The following is a 21,360-nucleotide window of genomic DNA, read 5'->3' as shown; positions in this document are numbered from 1 at the left end:
TATTATACACACTTATTTCTTAGACAACTGCAAGGAAAAGAATTTGTGCTTATAAAGCTCTTTCAAACATTATCTAACATATGATTGGAATAACTGACTTCTTACATTAAAATATGTCTTTACATCAGGCTGGACAGATTGAAAAATGCTTTTACATAATGCAAAGTACAGATGCTTGAAGCTATCTAAGAATAATAAAGCAACAAGTTTAACATGAAAACTATGCTTTTTATGTTCTCTTGAACATAAATCACATGGAAAAATGGACAAGCTCAGGCAAGGAAGGAATGGGTGGAAATCGTTAGATTTCAAGGCAACAGGTTTCTTATATCCTGAGGCAGTTAATGTTTGACAACGCATGAGGTGTGAAAAGTCAAGTGCCAAAATCAGTACAAAACTGAATAAGTACGTTGTAAACAAAAATAAAAGGGGAGAAAACAAAACCTTTCCTTTCTTTGACTATGATCTCAACTTGTCAATTTTTATTGCTGTTAGCCAGCATTTACTTGAAAAATATCTGCAGAAATAAACAGTTCTGTAGGTATAAACGGATACCCATGGGCAGGTCAAAGACTGAAGGACCAGGTTTTAAAGACTGTGAGGACATGTGGCTCTGGGGCAGCAGAAGGATTACATCTCCACCATGTAGACTGTCTGCCGAAGTAGAAATGCACACTATAATGCTCCATAGCTTTCTTCTTCAGAGGAAAACTGCAGGTTGGTCTCCTAGATTTTGTGGTGGCAGTTTTAAAATCAATGATTTTATGCTCTTGATCCAAGAAGTAAGGGGCTCTCTTCCTACCACAGTTAAAAAGGCCTTACGCAGACAGCTGAGTCTGATGCTTTTCATTCTTCAGGAGCAATTAGCCTGCTTCTAGTGACAGGTAAAGAAACAAAGGTAAGACAACTCTGTGTCTAGGACAAGTTAGGGTCCTAGACCTGGGGAGGAATAACCCCCTGCACCAATACGAGTGAGAGGTGACCTGCTGGATAGTAGATCCGTGGAGGACCAGGAAGTGATGATACTGTGATACTGTGATGATGCACAAGTTCAGCGTGAGCCAGCAGTGTGCCCTCACAGCCAAAGATGACTTTAGATGCATGAAGAAGAGTTTTACCACTATGGTTGAGGGAAGCTGTTCTCCTCCAGTTTAAGACGGACAGGGATCTGCTAGAGAAGATCCAGCAGAGGGCCATGAGGATGATTAGGGGACTAGAACACATGCCTTATGAGAAGAGGCTGAGAGACTTGGGACTTTTTAGTCTGGAGAAAAGACTTCGAGGGGATTTGATAAATGTTTATATATATGTGAGGGATGGGGGTCAGGAGAGGGGGACAGGCTCTGCTTACTTGTTCCCTGTGATAAGACAAGGAGCAATGGATGTAAGCTGCAGCACAGGAGGTTCCACTTCAACACAAGGGGGAACTTCTTTACTGTAAGGGTCACAGAGCATGGGAACAGGCTTCCCAGAGAGGTCATGGAGTTTCCTTCTCTAGAGACTTTCAAGACCCATCTGGGTGTGCTCCTCCATGACCTGAGCTAGACCGTATGGTCCTGCTCTGGCAGGGGGGTTGGATTTGATGATCGATTTGGGTCCCTTCCAACCCCTGACATCCCGTGATCCTGTAATCCTCTACTCACCCAGAGGTGAAGCCACCGCTGGGGCCAGGCTCTTTTCAGTGGTGACTAACAACAGGACAAGGGGCAAGGAGCACAAACTGAAACCCAGGAGGTTCCACCTGAACATAAGGAGAAGCTTCTTTGGTGTGAGGGTGCTGGAGCCCTGACTCAGACTGTCCAGAGAGGTTGTAGAGTCTCCTTCTCTGGAGAGATTCCAAACTCTCCTGGACATTGTGATCCTGGACAACCTGCTGTGGGTGACTCTACTTCAGCATGGAAGGTGGAGTAGATGATCTCCAGAGGTGTGTTCCAACCCCAGCAGACTGTGATTCTGTGAAATAGCATTCATAGGGAAATTTGTCACAACACATTTGACTCCTGTCACAGGTTATGTAGCCAGCCAAGAAGACACAAATGCTTTTCACCTGTCAAGAGATCCATATACTCAACACTCTGTTGAGAACCAGATAAATCTAAGCATCATTTTTTCCTTTGAAAGAGGAAAAATATTTGGGATTTTTTTTCCCCACAAACTCATTTTTTCTTAATAAGAAAACATGTAACAAATATCTGTCTTTTACATGCAATTTTCCTTCTTTCATAAAATCACCTTTAAAGACAGGATCCAAGTTACTCAGTTTAGGACAACGTAACGTTTTAGAGTAATAACTAAAGAAAAGCAGTGAGAGCTGCCAGTAAATAGTAGAGTCCCAGTGTGCCTTTTTCTGCAATGTAAAAGTTTGATTTACTTTGACAGTGTTTGGAGACCACAAAATTCCTTCATGAACATCACATCTTTTTTCTTAATTCTCCTTTCAAGCAGTCACAACCAAAGTGACAAAAGCTAGCTGCGAATTACCAAAAATTATTTTTATAGAATATTATCTAGCACCAATTAATTTTTACGCTCCACCACAATCGGTGTAGGCGGCAGAATACCCCTCCGTGACATGCTTCCTCTCTGCTGTGTTAAGAGATATCAAGGAATTTGATGTTGCCTTTCAGAACAAAACAAGGGATCATGAGACTTCTCTGAGATGCCTCTTCATCCTGGTTGAGTGATCTATAACAGACTCTCACTGTGTGCCTTATTTGCCTTCCTTCACTTCCCACCCACAAATGCTCAGCCCTATCTGCACCATCATTAACCTCAATACAGTCAAAACAGTCTGTGTCATACAGAATCACCCCACCACTTCTCCTTCCCTGCTCCTCCCTTCTAAAGGGTTTGTAGCCATTGATTGTGGCACTCCAGTCATGTAAGACATCCCACCACACTTCTGGGGTGGCTACTGAATCACAGTTTTCCTGATGCTGGGGTGATATTTCCTGATATTAGTGTGCTGCCCTCTGGCTTATTTTTAGCAAGCCCAGTTTTGACCCCTACCCCCTTCTTATCTAGTTTAAAGCCCTTTCAAGATGCTAGAAGAGATCCTAGAGACAAATGCACCCCGCCTGTTACCAGCAGACCAATGGTTAAAGAAACCAAAGTCCTGCTGGAGACACCAGACTTGGAGCCAGGCATTGATGTCCTGGCTTTTTCTGTCTAATTTCTTCATCACACACTCCAGCTGAGGGGATAGAGGAGAACCCTACACAAGCCCTCCCTATCCTAAGGCCCTTAAGCCTCTCTTCATTGCCCTTGTTCCTGCAACACTGCCTGTCTAAAAGATCAGCAGTGGATAGTAGTCTGAGGGCTGCACTGGGAAAGGAAGATTGCTCCTCACATCTCTAACCTGAGCCCCTGAGAGGCAGCAGATTACACAAGACATGGGTCTGGTTGTTGCGGAGGGGTATTCTGCCACCTACACCAATTGTGGCAGAGGGGAGAAATTAATTGGTGCGAGATGATATTCTATAAAAATATATATTTATTAACTTCAGTATTCTGAACTCTCACCACCCCCAACCACTGCATTTTAATATTAATATTTGTTCTCACATGATTATGAAAGACATTCTAGGAATAATATTTAAAAAAACTTGTTCATAAATAGCAAATATTCAAACTATAATCAGAGACAGATTTTTCCCCACAGCTTAATGCCACTTGGGGTCAATATGCTGTTGTGGTGGAGGGGCAGCAGCCCCAAAACTGAGGCCTCTATGTCTCTACATGCCTGGACATGTTTTTCTGCAAGGACCTATGGCAGTAAACAGATTGTGTAACATACACACACTCAGTCCGTGTACCCCTGGGGTCTGCCCAGGTAATCCCCTAATTGGGAGGGTCCAGACAAACATCTGCTGCCTATTAGGGTAAGGTTTGGCTTACTGCCAACCTGATTGGTCACTTTAGATGGCCAAATGAGCCACAAATCTAGGCTCAGAGTCTATAAAGAGGGGTGCAAAGGACCACCACGCGTTCAGAGCATTCAGAGTGTTCAGAGCGTCCAGAGGATCGAGCTCAGAGGTTCAAGCTCAGCTCTCTGATCCATATAGCAGCACCCTGCTGCCCTGACCTGCTTGCATGGCCTACACACAGAGTCAGGCCCTTACCCTCTTGCAAACATTACTGAGGCTCAGTCCTCTTGCATTGATCTCAAGGCGCAGTTAAGCTGTCTGTGAACCCTTTGAGAAGCAGAGCGCATGCACGCCTGCACTTGGTACATATATGGGGAGCTGAGAGCCCCCTGCCTAAGCCTAGAGCAGCTGTACATACTGGCTTGCTGCCTTGCATTTATCTACAGAGCTCAAGTCTCCCTGCAGCCTGGCACACTGCTTGCCAGCTGTCCTGTAAGCCTGGAAAATTCTAGGCCCAGCAGATCTTTCAGACTGTCTGCTAACCTACAAACACAGCCTGCTAGCTGTGAGACCAACTGTCAGAAGCTACACGGACAAATCCTTCTCCTGCACCTGGAAATCCTGCCAGCTGATCATCCCTGGACACAGCATCCAGAAGAAGTAGCAGCACCGAGGCAGAGACCACTTCACTCCAGGAGAGAAGGTCAGAGAAATCCTGTTTACCCCAGAGACTGGGAACACTTATCAATCTCCTGCAAGCTGGGACAGATTCCAGCTTCACCAAGACCTGAATACTGGGCACACGCTGTGACACAATCCCGGGAGAGTGACTAATGATTAATGATTATTAATACTTGAGAGTAACACATCTAAGCAAGCTTTAATTCTTTTGTAATATAAGTTACCTCTGTCTTAAGAGCACACACAGTTTCAGCCCTTGCTGGGCAGACAATATAGTTGTTAAGAGGCATTAAGACTAAGGGAACTTCTCTCTGTCTATAGTTGTTGATAATTTGATATTTCCATTTAATAATCAATCCCTGTAAATATATCCCACTGTTTTCATAACTTTGCACATAACGAACCTGATTTCATAGTGGTTGGGGGTGGTACAAATTTGCATTTATTAATTTTAATAAATAATTTTATAAAAAATTAATACCACCTCAAATTAATTTCTCACCTCCCCCTAACAGAGGAGGAATAAGAGAAACCTCTCCACGACAGCTGTTTGCCCAGTAGGTGGGTTGAAACTCTTTCTGCAATAGCAGGAGGCAATAGAAATTAAAGAGGCATTAAAGCGTTTACTCACAAATTCTTATTATCAATCACCTTCCAGGGCTACATCACAGCCTATACAAGTGTCCAATCTTCAGGGGACTCTGCCTGTGGACTTTGAGGCTGGAATCCTCCCGGCTTCTGGGGAAAGGACAGTCTCTGACCTTGTTATCCTGGCTTCTGGATGCTCTGTCCAGGGATTCTTAGGCAGGACCTCAGGTGCAGAAGGAGCACGATGCCGTGCAGTCTCAGCACAGTCTCACGCTGGCCACACAGGCCGATTGCGTGCAGACAAGTGGAGTCTGATCCTGGCAGCTTGCCCCAGTGGCGCACACCAGGCAATGATAAAGCAGCGGGTGTGCAAGAGGGTGCACAGCTGCACAGGAGACAGCTCCACAGACACAGGCAGGCTTAAGCATAATAATGGGAGTGAGCAAGCACATCGTTTACCTGTGTATCTCTATTTATCAAATGTGGGCCAAGATTAATGGCCCATTGGCCACCAAAATGACAAATCAGCTATGGCAGTTAGCCAACCATACCATAATAGGCAAAAGCCACAAGTCTGGACCTTCCAAATATGGGAATCACACAGGCCTTGCACTGGGCAGACACGAGCTGGGCGTGTGGAGGTTACATAACCATGTTACAAAAACACATTGCACAACCTGGACCCTGGGCAGGCCAGATTCCATGGCAACAGGTCTGTTGTGCCCCTTTAATGTGTTTACCCCTGATGTGGGCAGAAAAACATGTCCAGGCAGGGCAAGGCATGAATAAGCCTATTTTTGGGCCTATGGGCCCTCCACAACACCAGTCTATATCTTGAACCTTCCACTGCCCTCAGAAGTGAGTCACTCGTGTCAATGACCCCTCCTTTATTCTTAACTGAGGGAGTTTGATGCAGAATCCAGACTGACCAAACCTCAGCAGCTCCTCCAGTCTGGGTGATCCATCACCCTTGTCATTGTCTGCTTCCTTGAGCAGAGCAGTGCACCTGGTTTGCAAAGGCATCTGGGAAGGTGGGGTCATTACTGGAAGGACTCACCTCTGGTGCCTGTCATGCAGGGCACGAACTTGCTGCCATTGTCTGCTATCTCCTGAGTCACTGTCTCTAGTCAGAGCATAAGAGGACAAGCACCTCTCCGTAACATCATCTCTGTCTGCCTCTTGGGGTTCTCTGATGGTGCGCAGTGCGTGGCTCTAAGACTCTGTCTCTTCCTCACATTCTCTGATAGTCTTCGATCTGTTTATCTCCTCTCAGAGCTCCATCACCTTTGACAGGTGAACTGACTGCTCCTATCTGGCACTGGTGTAAGAGTGGGGCACACCCTGCAGGCAGACACCTGGGTGACAGAGTGTGCCCACCAGAGTTCTGTCTGAGATGAAGCATCAGACCTGGCAGGAGCAGGGCTCAGGGATGTCATGGCCTTCTACTGGGTGGACACCATCACACTCTGGTTGAGCCGACCAAGCTCCTTGCATGCCCTTCTGTGTGAACTGCTGTGCCATGCCCAGATATGCCCCAGGTGCCATCACATGGCCTGTGAACTTGCTAAGCATGCGGAGACCTGGTCACTGGGCTCCTCTGGGGCTTCTTTTAAAGCTGTAGTGTTACTGCCATTGCACTGGGAACAGCTTATCCCATGACAGCCATTGGCTTCTGGCAGGGCTCTCTGTTTCCCTGGAACTTCCCTACAGAAGGAAAACCACAGAAAACCTCCTCTACAGTGAGGTCTCTCTCTCTCTGCTCCTGGCCTGACTGGTTCTGAAGCAGCTGCTCTTATCAACTGCCTTGAAATACTTCAAGTCAATGGTATGACTTACAGCTCTCCAACTGCTTCCTCTGGCCCTCATGAATAAACATCTTGACTTCTGCCTGCAGTCTCCAAGTTCCCCACAACTTTGGTGGTGGAAAGGGACTCTGCTGTGCCACAGTGGCCCTCAGACACCACTGATTCAGTTCACACATGCTTGAAGTGATCAGCATTGGGAGAACAGTAAGGATCTTGATCAAACCCACCTAAATACAAATTCACCTTTTCCATATGTTTTTTACATGTATTTCAACAAAGTTTTGCACAAGGGAGGAAGTCATGTTCAGCTTCAAAACAGCTTAGCTGTGGAAGCCTGGAGTAAATGAAGCAACAGGGTTAGATGAGAGGGCAACAATAGAAAATTCTAGGAAAATAATAGCAAATTAAAATATTTAAACTGTATTTTTGAGAATTCTGAACAATTTTAATAGCTAAACAGTAAAGTGATACTTCACAGCTGCTGCAGGCAAATATAATTTGTATGCAGGCCCCTCTGAATATTCAGAGTATTCATAGAATCATAGAATCAACCAGGTTGGAAGAGACCTCCAAGATCATCCAGTCCAACCTAGCACCCAGCCATAGCCAGTCAGCTAGACCATGGCACTAAGTGCCTCATCCAGGCTTTTCTTCAACACCTCCAGGGATGGTGGTTCCACCACCTCCCTGGGCAGCCCATTCCAATGGGAAATCACTCTCTCTGTGAAGAACTTCCTCCTAACACCCAGCCTATACTTCCCCAGGCATAACTTGACACTGTGTCCCCTTGTTCTATTGCTGGTTGTCTGGGAGAAGAGATCAACCCTCACAGATCTCTAGCATTCACACTCACCAGAATCATATTCCTGGAATGTTCCAACCCCCTTGCCATGAACAGAGACATCATCCACTAGACCATGTTGCTCAGAAAGTCATCCCTTCTGGCCTTAGACACTCTAGGAATTCAATCCTTGTTTTTCTTGCCCCTTTTAGACTGAGGACATTTCACAGAAGGAACCACTGTCCTCCTCAATTACTTGTCAAGTATATCTCAATACTTTTAGTTACTCACCAAGCAGGGGAGGGAAAAAATAGTGTTGACTTAGAATCATAGAATTATTTGAGTTGGAAGGGACCTCAAAGATCACCTGGCTCCAACTCCACACCATAGGCAGGAACACCTCCCTTAAATTAGGAAGAATCTTTTTATGTGATCAGGTAACTCTCTCAATTGTCATAGTGTACTGCATCTTTCCCCAAGGACTTTTGGACACCTGCAATTTCAGTTGCGGCAGAAATCTGGGCTGACATAGCAATTCTTACCTTAAACCACATTTTGCCATACCTCAGACATCATTGCTAGAGCTGACTAGAGACTGCTCTAGCTAATTCCTAATGCAAATTCCTATTCCTTTGCCCCCAGGGATAAATCTACTGCCTGAACAATTCACAGTTTTCCCAAGGAAAGGGTCTACTGCAAATTTAGAGAGAGAACATTTCTGAAGTAAAGCAGCTTCTGAAAAACACCTACTCTGCAACTCAATACGTTGCAATTAGCCTGCAGCACCCACAACTAAATACACCTACAACACAATTCAGCACAATGCTATGTCTGGAGAGGACACACTCCCACATGGCAATTTCCAAAATACTTTCTCCTGTTCAAGGGGGAGAGGATGCCACATGTCACATCCAAGCTTCCATTAATTTTATACAAACTGTGTTTTCAAGTCTGAAATGTGTTGTGATAATTTCATGCTCCTCTTCTTTATTATTACCTTAGTGTTTTACTTTTTTTTTTTTTTTTTTTTTTTTTTAGTTATTAGTCTAAGTATGCTTTCCTCCAGAAATATTTGCTTTGTAAGAGCAGCTGGACTTAATTTGTGGATGTCTTGCAGAACCTTGTTCCACCATAAACCCCTAGAACAAAACATACATTAGGGGGGAAATGGCAGTTTATTTCCTCAGCAAGTAGATCATGGTTTTGTTACATTAAAATTAATTCCATTTTAATAAACCTTTGGCTCTTTGTCCCTATGAAGGGCTCAAATAAGCTTACTCTCTCTACATTTTTTTCTATAATTCTTTCATCCAAGAGGTTTTCTTACATGGTGTATATAATAAAAGTGTGTTAAAAATGGATAATGAAATTAGATGTGTTAGGTCTGGGTCTAGCTGACAACCCATAGGCCTACCAGTGGGGAAAGAGGAGTTGTAAATCATCTGTTAGATCTATTCTTTATGTCCACAAAACACCAGATTGTGGTCTGTGTTACCTGTGGCTGGCTCTCTTTCAATACGATTGCTCAGTTAAGCAACACTTAATAATCTCAAGTGTTGAAAGATGAAGGCAATCAAAACCAGTACTAAATGTTCTGTTACCATTTGTTAAACACAGTTAAGCAGAGGAAGACGCACATAACTTTCTTTATGAAGTGTCAGTTTGGAGGTGAAGGAGCTCTGTCCCTTGCAAGATTGCTGTTGCAACTAATTTTTCTTGATGAAATACTGCCAAAACAGTGCTCCATTTCTGGTTTGTTTTTTTTCCCGATCTCTTGAAATAAAAATTAGATTCCTACAAACAACTACTACAGAGTACTGAAATTTTAAACTACTTTCTTTCCCCATTAACCTTAACTCTTTAAGAAAGGGTTAAGAAGAATAAAAAACTCTTTTAAGTATTTCCTGAGGCCCAGATGGAAACAAATACAGGATGAAAAACAAGCTCTCATCAGAAAGTGCCAAAGCACCTTGCAAGCTACACTGGCTCTTCTATGAGGCTGGAAATCTCCTCATTTTTAGAGCACAGAGTAACACAGTATCAGGGTTGGCTGAAGGTTATCTAATGGCACAGTAATAGGAAAAAAAACAAAACACCATCAACTTAGTCCAAGGCCGTTGCTCCAACTGTCATACAACATCTGCAGACCAAGTGATTGATAGGTAACTTCAAGATTAACCTGGAAAATTTAGATGAGTATGCAACACTACTTTCTTCAATAACATTCTACAGGGCAGATCAGTCACTGAATGTCTAGGGCTCAGCAATTCTGCAGGTCACAATTACCACTAGCAGAAGACAATCCTCCATGCAAAGCACTTCACCTCACACAAATCAAGTGATAAAATCAGGGTTTCGTGTACTTAGGCAAGATCAGGTTGATAACCATGACAGGTTGATATTGGTTTTCAATGCATCCTTCCCTGGTAAAATTGGACTGCTGGAAACTATAGAAAACAGTTTGCTTTGTACTGGATTACAGACACCCAGGCTAGCTGCCAAGGTCACATTTCTTTCCACTAGATAGCTTTACAGCCACTGGAAAGGCACCTTTTATTAACAAATAAAGTTTAATCACTTTCTTCTCTTCCATAGAAAGGCTTTCAGTTCTGAGTCATAGAATCATAGAACCATTCTGGCTGGAAATAACCTTTATGATCATCAAATCCAAACATTAACCCACCACTGATGAATCACCACTAAACCACATCTCTCAGAAACACATCTGTGCAGTTTCTCACCAGAGATGGTGACTTCACCACTGCCCTGGGCAGCCTGTTCTAGGGCTTCACAACTCTTATGGAGAAAAAGATTTTCTAATATCTAACCTCAAACTTCCCTGGCACAACTTGAGGCCATTTCCTTTTGTCCTATCATTTGCAACTAGACAGAAGAGACTGAGCCCCACCTTGCTACAGACTCCTTCCAGGTAGTTGTAAAGAGTGAGAAGTTCTCTTAGACAGATCTGGAATAGGTTAAGTTTGGTTCTGTGCCATCAGACTTAGCTTGATGCTTGTAACCCCATCCAGACCGCAGAAAAACGTATCAGCATCTCAGCCAGTACTTGGCCACAGTCTTCTGGACATTCGTATTCAGGAATTGTATCTTACATGCACACATGACTGCTTCTTGTATGAGACTTGTTTGTGACAAACAGGCAGTTAAAGCAACAGACAAAATACTTCAATAAGAGTATTATATTTCAAAAGGAGATTTAAGAGGCTGAATTGTGTTAGAAATAAACATTTCCCTATTCATAGCCATGAAAAACACAAGTAATTATGTTTGTTCCATGCATCTTAGAAGACAAAAAACAACCAACCAAATGAACAAATAAAAAACAAAACAAACCAAAAAAAACTTAAATAAAGCATAATGAGAATATAATTTCAAAACCACACAGTTTTGAAGAGGGGATGAGGCCACAGCCTCATATGCTGCATGGCTTGGCTATCTGCATCTGTAAAACACCACAGAATCAATTAATAAACAATCAGTGCAGAAACAAAGTGTTCGTATCTTCTACTCTTCAAAAAGAGAACCAAGAGCTGACAAATCGTAACATATACCCTACAAATACCTAAAAAAACAGACAAGTGGGATTACACACAATGGATTACATAGAAGGCTGGAAGATTGAGTGCAGGCAGCTGTAGTTGTCCCCCAGGCTGCCTTTCTGTAAACACAATACAGTACCTTACAATATTTTACAAGATCTCGTCATCTTTTCTCTGCTTACACTGAACAACATGGAACAGTGGATGTACACCACAGCACTGCTTCCATGCTGTGACAGCCAGCAGGCACTTCCAAGTACACTCACTTCAGTAAATTAGGGTTTTTTATTGAATTATACTGCAGCTGCTCTTTTGCCCATGTTCAGCTCAAAACAGGACAGAGGTATAAGTGAAACACTGAACTTGCTAACAGAGACTGTCCCAACAGAAAGCTTTATTTCTTTATTTTTAAGAATACAATTAAGCTATCGGTAAATAATAGTAATAATAATAACTATAACAATAATAATAATAATAATAATAATAATAATAATAATAATAATAATAATTTTTTTTTCTCCTTACATTTATAACTTGTAATGGTTGGGGTTGGGCTAACCAGTACATGAGTTCCACAGGTTCTCTTGTAGACTGCCTCTGCCTTCCCAAAGGGAAAAGAAAGGGAAGAAGGCAGAGAGAGAACAATGGGTTAAGAAACAAACTAAACCAGCTGGGATAGAAATAAGAACAATCCAATGAAATAAAGACAAGGACATACAAACTGGTGTGGAACCTCACTCTAATGGCAATGATGCCACCATTGGCATCACTGACGTGGAGGGACAGGAACTAAGTCCCAAACTGGACATAGCAGTAGAAGGGAACCAGATTCAGGAGCTGGATTCTGGAACAGGAGCACATGGATCATCATGGAAGGCAGAAGGGACAAAATCCTCCTTGGACACTGGCCAGGGAAGAAGATGCTCAACCCTGGTGATCCCTCAGTTTTTCCTGAAGATGCCATCCAAGGATGGAATCCTTCGTTGGTCAGTTGAGGGTCACCTGTCCTGGCTGCTCCTCCCTGCAGAAGCCACCTCTGACTTTCTGTACCCCAACATGAGACACAATATGTGGCAGTGCTCTTGGTGTGCACAGGAGCAAGTCCAAGCCAAAACCTTTCTGCAGACCAGGCCTTGGCAGCCCAGCCCATCACTGTTGTCCCTGCTAGAAGCAGCCCCTGGCTGTGCAAATCTGCCCTGCACTGTAGAAAGCGCTGCACTGAGCAGAGACTGAGTTGAGAAGTCACAGCACTAACCAGAATCTGCTCTAGTCTGGCTCAAACCAAGGCATTAGTGCGTTCAGAATAATTTTTAACACAAAAGTGGCAAGGCAGATAGAGTACAAGTCTGTAAAGCAAAAGCCTGTGTGAACTTTGCTATCTCCCTGCCACAAGACACTTTAAGAAAGCCATGGTCAGTCTTAGAAGGGTAAATACATAGTCTTAAGAAAATATTTAATAGCTGGCCACCTAATAGATAACAATTTGGATTCAAATTTTATTTGGGTGTGAGTAGTGACTCGGGAGGGGAAAAAAAAAAAAAGAGGCTTTTAGGGTTGTTTTAGTGTACACTTTGTAAACAGGGAATTAATTTGCTCCACATATGCTCAACATAGAAGCTGAAAAGCTGAGATAGCCTCCTCCAAATTCTTCCTTGTGAATAAGGATTCTTGCGCAAAAAGCATCTCTCCATTGACTCCAGTATTAGCAATGTTTCAGGAGAGTACATCCACACTGTCCACTAAAATTTCATCTGAGATGATATCAATCCAGTCTATTTGCTCAAATTTGCTAAAATGGGATATGAAAATACTCACTGCGAGTGATAATTAATGCTGCTGTAAAGCTGTTAGAGGTTTAGCTTTAGGATGGTTATCTTCTTCTGATGTTAAGTTGTGGCACTCCAGCAAGAATTGTGAATTCAAGTATTTTTACATATACTTATGAATTCAATATATCCAGCACCTTCCCTGAGTTATTCATGTTTGGCAAGACACATCCCACATGTAAAAACTGAGAAATTATGAGTTTTAAGGACTGGATTTTCTCCAAAACAAATCCTTAAGTCGTATTAATTTAAATGTTGCATAATGCTGTCCTGGAGTCCTGTACCCCTAAATTCCTCTCCTGCCCGGACTTCGGGGGGAAAGGGGAAAAGCCGCCTGGTTTCCCCCCCCCCTCGCCTGCCCTGCAGCCGTGAAGGGGGCGGGGACTGCCCCGTGAAGGTGGCGACTGCCCCGTGAGTTCCCGCGCTGGAGCCAGGCTGGGATTGGCCGTGCGCTTTCGCGCCTAAGGTGTGGTAACTCTGCCCTTTGTCTAGCGAAGGTTATAAATATTGGGGGTCTTCCTGCCTTTGGGGTTCCCGCTTTGGATTTTGCCTGTGCCTGGACGTATGTGTCTGCCTGAGCTCGCTCACTCCCCTGTGCCTGGACTGCAGAGAGACCAAGCATTTGCTTTCCTGTTAGGCACACCTTTGTGTGCCTAACGACCCTTAACGACCCTTAACAACTCCTGCAGCCGCTGGAGGAGGAAGACAGACCGCACGAGCCAGCCTGAGTGAGTTATTTGGCTTAGCTTAATTTAGTAAGAAACCGCTATTAATTAATAGCTGAGTCCTTTTCCAACCTCTGACTTCCAAATATAGTCAGATTATTGATGGTATCCTTGTAGATTTAATTCTCATGTAACTGAACCTGTTTATCAAACGAAATTAATCTTTGTATATATAGTTGTGGGGGTGGGTTTTTGGGAAAATAAAAAATATCTATTTTTGATAAATTCTCGACTCGGCCACGTATTACTGCCCTCTGCAACAAATGCACAATGCCTATGACTACAGTTAGATGCGTTCAGATCTGGGAATGAGAAACCTGGTGGAAAAAATAGGTATTTTAGGAAGGTGACCTCAGCCTATACACTGGCTCCACTCTAATAGATCTTCCTATTTGAAAGCAGTAAAAGCAACAAAATCTTTAGCCTAAAGCTTATTCTATGTTTTACGAGTCTAAGGAAATTAACACATTCCCTCAATTCTTCCATTAAAAATAACATTTGAAGCTGCTGTTACAGGAGTCAGTTCCACTACACCTATTTTTCTTCAGTATCCTTGCCTTTCCCAGATGTTCTATGCAAACAATGAATCCTGTATCTGCAGCAGGATTCACGGACTGGGGCACCAAATGTGCCTCAGCTATTGGGCAGTCAGTGAACTCAGCACAGATATCCAATGTGCTGGAAATAAATAAAGTCTTTTAATTTTTTTTTTATTATTATTTACTTCTTATCACAACAATTTTGGAAGGCTGAGAGAACCATATTTCTGGTGAAAAAAAATATATTTTCTTTAAAACAATGCCACTATATTTTCCATACCACTGTAACTTCTGACAACAATGTTGTGTGCAGCCTGCCTGTTGTCACACACTGTTCTCTTGCTATGTCACAGAATTTCACAATGTTAGGTATTGGGAGAGACCTTGAAAGATCATCCAGTCCAACCCCCCTGCCAGAGCAGGATCACCTATATCAGATCATATAGCAACACATCCACAGCCCCTCTGGGTAGCTTGTTCTAGTGTTCTGTCACCCTCACAGTGAAAAAAGTCCTCCTCGTGTTTACATGAAACTTTCTCTGCCTCAATTTCCCCACATTGCTCCTTTTCCTGCCATTGGGTATCACTAAGCAGAGCCTGGCTCCACCCTTCTGGCACTCGCACTTTGCATATTTGTAAACATTGTCGTGGAGGGGTATCCTGCCATCTACACTGATTGTGGCAGAGGGGAGAAATTAATTGGTGCAAGATAATATTCTATAAAACTATATATTTATTAACTTCAATATTCTGAACTCTCATCACCCCCCGCCACTGTATATTCATATTAAAAGGATCTTACACGGTCATGAAGACATTCTAGGAATAATATCAAACCATAACTTGTTAATAACTAGCAAACAGTTCAAACTATAAACAGAGAGAGGAGTTTCCCTGCGGCTTAATGCCGCTTGGGGTCTATGTGCTATTTGCCCAGCAGGTGGGCTGAAAGTTCTTTCTGCTCTATGGAAGGAGGCAATAGAAATTACAGAGGCATTAAAGCATTTACTCACAAATTCTTATTAATTATCAATCACCCTCCGGGGCTATGTCACAGCCTATTACTAGTGTCCAAACTTCAGGGGAGTCTTTGCCCATGGACTTTGAGGCTGGAATCCTCTTGGCTTCAGGGGAAAGTAGAATCTTCCCGGCTCCTGGTGAAAGAATATAGTCTCTGACCTTGTTCTCCTGGTGAAGGATGCAATCTCTGCCCTTGTCTCCTGGCTTCTTCTGGACACTCTGTCCAGGGCCTCTGTCCTGGAGTCCTGTACCCCTAAATTCCTCTCCTGCCCGGACTTCGGGGGGAAAGGGGAAAAGCCGCCTGGTTTCCCCCCCCCTCGCCTGCCCTGCAGCCGAGAAGGGGGCGGGGACTGCCCCGTGAGTTCCCGCGCTGGAGCCAGGCTGGGATTGGCCGTGCGCTTTCGCGCCTAAAGTGTGGTAACTCTGCCCTTTGTCTAGCCAAGGTTATAAATATTGGGGGTCTTCCCGCCTTTGGGGTTCCCGCTTTTGGATTTTGCCCATGTTGGACGCATGTCTCTGCCTGAGCTGCTCACTCTCCTGTGCCTGGACTGCAGAGAGACCAAAGGACTCGCCTTGGTGTTAGGCACACCTTTGTCTGCCTAACGACCCTTAACGACCCTTAACGACTCCTGTAGCCGCTGGAGGAGGAAGACAGACCGCACGAGCCAGCCTGAGTGAGTTATTTGGCTTAGCTTAATTTAGTAAGAAACCGCTATTAATTAATAGCAGAGTCCTTTTCCAAAAACTGACTTCCAAATATATATATAGTCAGATTATTAATGGTATCCTCGTAGAATTCTCATGCAACTTAACCTGTTTATCAAACGAAATTAATCTTTGTATATATAGTTGTGGGGGCGGGTTTTGTAAAAATAAAAAATATCTATTTTTGATAAATTTTCTTCTCGGCCACGTATTTCTGCCCTCCGCAACAGCCTCTAGGCAGGATCTCTAGGTGCAGAGGAAGTATGATGCCATGCAGTCTGAGCATGGTCTCACCCTGGCTACAAAGGCCGATCGCATGTAGACAATTGTGGTCTGCTTCCTGGTAACTCGGCAGCAGTAGAGCTTACTAGGCAATAATAAGGCAGTGGGTATATAATAGGGTGCACGGCTGCACTGGAGTCTGAGCTCCACATACATACAGGCAGGCTTCATTGAGCTCTGCAAGTGAGTACGCAGGCAGGCAAGCAATGCAGGGAAGCAAGCACATGTTTACTTATGTACCTCTATTTATTAAATGTGGGCTGAGAGTAACAGCCCCTTGGCCACTAGAATGATCAATCAGGTTTTGGCAGTCAGCCAAACAATACCATAATAGGCAAAAGCTGCAGGCCTGGACTCTCCAAATATGGTAATCACACAGGCTAGCACCCAGCAAGCGTGAGTTGGGCGCATGGGCTTATACAAACATGTTTACAACCGTGTTATACAACCTGGACCCTGGGCAGGCCAGACTGCGTGGCACCAGGTCTGTTGTGCCTCTTTGTGCTTGTTTATCCATTTAACGTGTTTACCTCTGGTTTGGGCAGAAAAACATGTCCAGGCAAGGCAAGGCATAAATAAGCCTATTTTCAGGCCTACAGGCCCTCCACAACAAACATGAATGAGGTCACCTTTCAGGCTCCTCCTCTCCAAGCTAAAGGGTCCCAGCTGCCTCAGTGTCTCCTTGTAAGGAAGATATACCACTCCCTTCTTAATTTTTGCTGACTCTTTCACATACTTTCCCGAGTTCCTTCTTGAACTGAGTGGCCCAGATCTGGACACAATATTCCACATGTATATATGATCCGGTGATGCATCACGTGATAGAAATCAACAACATAAAGTACATTTGAGGATAGTTTCTGAAGTGTTGGCACATTCTAGCTATAAGAAGCAATTTTATTCCTTTTCTGGCAATGTGTGTGGAACATCTTGTCCTGATATGATAAACCCTTACCAATGACAAACTGATGAAAGGCAACAAATACCCAAATTCCCCATATTCCTGAGATTACTTTTTTTACTGTAGAAGATCTACAGTTTAATATAAAAAATGTTTTGTTTGTTCTGGTGGTTTATTTTTTTATTTTCTTGCTTTTTATTTAGTGTGGTTTTGGTTTGGTTTGGTTCTGGGTTTTGGGGGGTTTCTTTTGTTTTCTTTTGTATCAGAAAGTGCTCCTTCCAGCTATGAAGATTACAAAAGTAGCAACATAACAAGAAAAAAAATAATCTAAGCTCATGTGCTGCAAGCATCCAGTCTGGGATGACATCTGTAATGATGACAGCTGGGAGAGGTGACAAGCTGTGGACAAAATCAGTGGCTGGAACACCCGAAACGGTAACACTGATTTCCAGTGGCTTTTTTCAGCACTGTTCATTGCAGACCAGAATCAGCTCCTTCTGAAGACCACTGAAGTTTTGCTAAAGATATCAGGGGGAAAAAAAAAAAAAAAAGGGAGAAGAAATATTGAATACTTTAAGAAATGCTGAACAAAAATGACACCATGTTGTACAGGTCAGCAGTATTGGTAGTACCACCTGAAAAAGCTGAAGGTCCTGGAACAAAAACAGAAGTGTGCCAAAGGATTGTGCTTATCACAGATGTTACATTCTTGACCTTATAAAAATTAAAAATTGATGTTTAGAGCATAATGCAGCTCTGCAACCATATTTAAACCTACTGATTTCATAGACAGAAGAAAGTTGCACCAAAAGGTCACAGTCTAATTTCATGGCCACATATTTACTCTTTATTCCCACAGTGAAAATGTCTAATTTTCTAAAGAGCAAACCAATAATTACTTATTATGAAATTATTTCAGTCAATACTTAATTTCTTAGTATTGATTAATATTTAGACATTTAAAAGGTACCCTACAGCACCAACAATATGTTTATCATACTATTCTTTTTACTCATGCTTGTAAGTATGAAAGATATTGATTAAAAGAGGTGTGATAAAATGCCAAATACTGCATTCATTATGAGGCAGGTAAATTTTATCTGGCTATCTCAAAAATAAAATTTACTTAGCAAGCAATTTAAATACTCAACAGTTAAAGATATGGTGGTGAGATGACACAGTTTTCTGTTACAAAAGGCATTTAGTCTTTTACTGCACAAGATGTTTTGAAGTTTGCCACTGACACCAAGCTGTGTGGTGTGGCTGACATGCTGGATGGAAGGGCACCATCCAAAGGGACCTGGACAGGCTGGAGAAGTGGGACCAAGCCAACCTCAGGAAGTTCAACAAGATCAAGCACAAGGTCCTGCACCTGGATCCAGGCAATCTCAAGCATCACTATAGGCTGAGCAGAGAGTTGCTTGAGAGAAGCCCTAAGGAAAGAGACTTGGGGGTGCTGGTGGATAAAAAGCTCAACATGAGTCACCAGTGTGCACTTGTCGCTCAGAGAGCCAACTGTGTCCTGAGCTGCATCAAGAGCATGGCTGTCAGGTCGAGGGAGGTGATTCTCCTCTGTTCCACTCTGCTGAGACCCAGCCTTGAGTACTGCTTCCAGTTGTGGAGTCTCTCTTACAGGAAAGACACAGACATGCTGGAGTGTGTCCAGAAAATGCCCAGGAGAATGATCAGAGGGCTGGAGCACCTCTCCTATGGAGGCAGACTGATAGAGTTGGGGCTGTTCAGTCTGGAGAAGAGAAAGCTCCAAGGAGACCTCATTGTGGCTTCCAGTATCTGAGAGGGGCCTACAGGAAAGCTGGGGAGGGACTTTGTAGGATGTCAGGTAGTGATAGGACTCGGGGGAATGGAGCAAAACTAGAAGTGGGTAGATTCAGATTGGATATTAGGAAAAAGTTCTTCACCACGAAGGTGGTGAGATACTGAAACGGGTTGCCAAGGGAGGTGGTGGAAGTCCCATCCCTGGAGGTTTTTAAGGCCAGGCTGGATGGGGCTCTGAGAAACCTGGTCTAGGGAGAGGTGTCCCTGCCTATGGCAGAGCGGGGTGGAACTGGACAATCTTTGGGGGAACTCCCTTCCAACCCTGACAATTCTGTAATTTTTGTGAATTCTTCTTCAGGAGTACACTGCAGGAGGGGGAAAGTATCAGAGGTCTTGGTTGGGTTTGGGTGGGGTTTTTCCCCATGGATGACAAGACATTTAGTTCCTGTCATGGTTACAAGTGAACTGATTCTGATTAGTGCTGTGACTTCTCAACTCAGTCTCTGCTCAGTGCAGCGCTTTCTGCAGTGCAGGGCAGATTTGCACAGCCAGGGGCTGCTTCTAGCAGGGACAACAGTGATGGGCTGGGCTGCCAAGGCCTGGTCTGCAGAAAGGTTTTGGCTTGGACTTGCTCCTGTGCACACCAAGAGCACTGCCACACATTATGTCTCATGTTGGGGTACAGAAAGTCAGAGGTGGCTCCTGCAGGGAGGAGCAGCCAGTACAGGTGACTCTCAGCTGACCAACGAAGGATTCCATCCTTGGATGGCATCTTCAGGAAAAAACTGAGGGATCACCAGGGTCTAGCATCTTCTTCCCTGGCCAGTGTCCCTTCTGCCTTCCATGATGATCCATGTGCTCCTGAATCTAGTTTAAGAATCCAACTTCAGTGCTGCCAATGATACTGCTACTGCTATCAGGAGTTGGGGTGGATATTGGTTTGTGTCTATTTTTATGTATTTCTTTGATTCTTCTTATTTCCATTCAAGGTGGTTTCATATTCTTTCCTATCCCATTAGTCTCTCTCTGTTCTTCTGTTTTTCTTCACTTTGGGAAGGGACAGTAGTTTATGGAAAGCCTTTGACCATCATCAGCTGGCTAGCCCAGCTCTGACCCTTGCCTGTCTTCAATGCTAAAGTTTTAAAAATCTTATGAAGAGGTACTTACTTAAGACATTGCTTGATCAGGAACACTGCAAACTGTCAGTGTAATAATCTGACAATGACATTCAAATAGATAAGTGAATAGCTTTACAATTGTTACTTCTGAATACTGACCTCAAAGAGTGAACAGATACACTTAAAAGTGTATTTAAATAATTAAAGAAATGTGGTGTTTTGCATAACAGAAACCACAGTTAATTACCTCAAATATTTAGAGTTTTCATAAATTAATCACTCTTCTCTAGTGATTCTAGAAATTTCTATTTTCTGTGTAAAACCACTACATTATCCTTTGAACTAGGCAAATCACTCAGCCCCCTCTGGATGCTTTTTCAGTCTATGTCTTAATATTTGATCTGTTGAAAGCAGTCCTGTGGAGAGGGACCTGGGGGTCCTGGTGGATAACAAGTTACCCATGGCACAGCAATGTGCCTTTGTGGCCAAGAAGGCCAATGAGATCCTGAGATGCATTTAAAAGAGTGTATCCAGCAGATCAAGGACATTCTCCACCCCTCTACTCTGACCTGGTGAGACCTCATCTTGAATACTGTGTTTAGTTTTGGGCTCCCCAGTTTAAGAGGCACAGGGATCTGCTGGAGAGGGTCCAGCGGAGGGCTACGAGGATGATTAGAGGATTGGAGGGCATGGCCTATGAGGAGAGGCTGAGTGACCTGGGGCTTTTTAGCCTGGAGAAGAGAAGACTTAGAGAGGATTTGATAAATGTTTATAAATATCTGGGGGCTGGCCAGGAGAGGGGGGGACAGGCTCTGCTCACTTGCTCCTTGTGATAGGATAAGGAGCAATGGGTGTAAGTTGCAGCAAAAGAGGTTCCTCCTCAACACAAGGGGGAACTCCTTTACTGTAAGGGTCACAGAGCACTGAAACAGGCTCCCCAGAGAGGTCGTGGAGGCTCCTTCTAGGAGACTTTCAAAGCCTCTCTGGATGTGTTCCTCTGTGATCTGTGTTAGATAGTATTGTCCTGCTCTGGCAGAGGGGTTGGACTCTATGATCTCCTTGGGTCCCTTCCAGCCCCTAACATCCTGCGATCCTGTGATTTTGATAGATAAAGCCCAGAAAAAAACTATTTTTTTTCCTTTTTTTTTTTTTTTCTGCCTCAGTTGGAAGAGTGCAAAAACATTTGGTTC

Source organism: Pogoniulus pusillus, chromosome Z (genome assembly GCF_015220805.1).
Source record: "Pogoniulus pusillus isolate bPogPus1 chromosome Z, bPogPus1.pri, whole genome shotgun sequence".
Classification (NCBI taxonomy): Eukaryota; Metazoa; Chordata; class Aves; order Piciformes; family Lybiidae; genus Pogoniulus; species Pogoniulus pusillus.
This window is presented reverse-complemented; position numbering follows the sequence as displayed.